The 2600-nt window shown below is 42.7% G+C and overlaps 1 non-coding gene across 1 annotated transcript; it reads left to right on the forward strand.

Moving 5' to 3' along the window:
- The first annotated feature begins 1888 nt into the window (after positions 1-1888).
- LOC142874636 (U6 spliceosomal RNA) lies at positions 1889-1995 on the forward strand. The gene has a single exon (XR_012922295.1). It is a non-coding gene; the product is annotated as a U6 spliceosomal RNA (small nuclear RNA).
- Positions 1996-2600: the final 605 nt, after the last annotated feature.

The following is a 2600-nucleotide window of genomic DNA, read 5'->3' on the forward strand; positions in this document are numbered from 1 at the left end:
TCTTACTAGTACTGGGGTTGGAAGAAGAAAGGAAGTCTCTGCATTTGTCTACTCATTGTCTACTAATGGCTACCGTTTCTTACATGGCCACTATGTGCCTGCCAGACACAGCACTAGATACTCATCGATGGGTCTCAGTTAATCCTCATAATAACAATATGATACTGATAGTACCATCCACAATTTTCAATTTGAGGGGAATGAGGCAGAGTGAGTAGATGCTCAGGGTCACACAGTAGAAGAGATGGCAGGGTGGGTGCCTAATCCAGGTCTGTCTTACTCCAAAGGTTTTATTCTTTCTAAAAATATCATGTTGTCTTCAGAGGAAGAAAACACCAAATGTGGCATCACTTCCTATTGGACTCTGATTAAATATATGCACCTGTGTTGCTAGAAGGAAGCAGGATGATGACAAAAATATTTCGAATGATCACGAAAATTCAATTTAGATGCACCTTTGGGAGGACACCACTCTGGGCTCAAATCCAAACAGAACCTTTTGTGATTTTTGACCTTTAACCCCTGGTTGGAGTCCTAGTTCCTACTGGGATTTCCATCAGGGGTGGTAGAGAAGCTGATTGGCATCACATAGACAATGGATAGTCTTCACAGTGGAGCTGGGATGAAGAGTATGGATTCTGAAGTTGGGTGGGCTTGAGTTCGGATCCTGGCTCTTCCACATATGAGTTCTGTGATCTTGAGTGAGTTACTTAACCTCTTTGAGCCTCAGTTTTTGCATTTGTGTGATGGGGATAATTAATCGTGACTTTTTAAATTGAGTACTTGCAGTGATTGATTTAATTCATGCAAACCTCTTAAAATAATGCAACTGTAAACACCCAATACCAGCTAGTAGTATTGTTGAGTGGTAATGGTAAATAAATAGAGCATTGAATCAGGCTAAGCTTCAGGATCCAATCAAGAAATGAGAGGAATGCTCAGGTTCTTCTGTTGTGGGTGATTAAAAATCTGCACCTTTTGGATGCTTTGTAATCATTGGACAAAGTCCACTAGGTCTTCTCAGTGGCCTTGCTACAGAGAAGCATCTTGCTACCGATGGCCCCTCCTATCTACGAGAAACCTAGGCCTGGCAAGGGGTGGGGACACAAGTGACTCACTCAAGGTCACAGCTACTCTTTCTCTCCCTCCCTCCTTCCCTCTTCTTGTTCCCTCCTCCCTCCCTCCCTTCTTTTTTTTTTTCTTTCCTTTTCTTTCTCATTTTCTTTCTTTCTCTTGATAAATAATAATTGTACATGTTTATGAGGCATAATATGATGTTTTGATATATGTATACATTGTAAAAATATTATCAAGCTAACTAACATATCCGTCGTGCTACTTAATCATTTTTCCCCACCCGCTCTTCCTAGGGACAGAACCTGGTGGCTTATTTGAGTCCCATGTTGAATGAATTCTTCCCAGTGATCTTTTTAGGTTCCAAAGGGACCTTGAAAAATAAAACAGAGACTTCTAAAAATCCTACTGAAAAGGACATTTCCTCTCCACTGCAAAGACCCAGCATGCCCACTTCTTTTGGCATTCCTTAAGATGGTGAGTTGGCCCTGTTAGAGTGTGGGGTCCTATGTGAACCATGTTTGGGGTGGCAGCTGCACTGGTGTGAAGGTGATTTGCTTTTAAGCCCCGTGGACTGTTCTGTCTTCATGGCCAACCGCCGCCTACCTGTGGCAGAGACTGGTGTCTGAAACACAGGGTCCTTTTCTGGTTCATGGAGAAATCAGAGATTCTGTTGTTCTTTTCTCTTAGAATTATCCAGTTATGCTTAGGAGTTTTCTTTCTATGTTTCCAAGAAATTGCCATAGTTATAGCTTGCTTTGTTTGTATCAAAATCAAAACATTAACATGGTGCATTTTAAAAAGAAGTAACATAGTGCTCGCTTCGGCAGCACATATACTAAAATTGGAACGATACAGAGAAGATTAGCATGGCCCCTGCGCAAGGATGACACGCAAATTCGTGAAGCGTTCCATATTTTTACAAATAGATGAAAAAAAGTTAACATTCAATACTTTAAAAAAAAAAAAAAAAAAAAAAGAAGTAACATAACTTTTTGACAACATAATTGGGCGGGGAAATTACCTAGTCCTGGGCAGAGTTCAGCTAAAATGCTACTGCTGACAGCATCGCCGAGGTCAGCATCGCTGAGGTTGGCCAAGGATTCAGGTTCTTGGACAGCAGCTGCAAGCTGCGAAGCTTTGGTGTTTCATGTCAGAGAGAAGGACCTCAGCCCTGGAGGGGAGTCGATTAAGATCTGGCCCTGGCTCTGACATTCGTCCTTGGTGTGACCTCAAGCAAGTTACTCTCTCGAGCCTTCCGTTGTTCCACCTATAAATGAGGATGTTAGACTAAATGGTCTCAAAGATCCCTTTCACTTCTGGAATTCCAGGATTCTGTGAGTTCTGCTTTTGTAGCTTTGCAGTCCATTTGACGACCATACCCTTTCCATTTATGCCCACCAGAGGGCGATATGCCCCATGTCTTGGCCCTTCCCCGGGCCTGAGACGCCTAATCACTGTGCTAAGTGCCTTGGAAGAGAAAGTCAATGACTCAGTCCCTGCCTTCCAGGGGAGATACATGGAAA

The sequence above is a fragment of the Microcebus murinus genome, chromosome 12 (genome assembly GCF_040939455.1).
Source record: "Microcebus murinus isolate Inina chromosome 12, M.murinus_Inina_mat1.0, whole genome shotgun sequence".
Taxonomy (NCBI): domain Eukaryota; kingdom Metazoa; phylum Chordata; class Mammalia; order Primates; family Cheirogaleidae; genus Microcebus; species Microcebus murinus.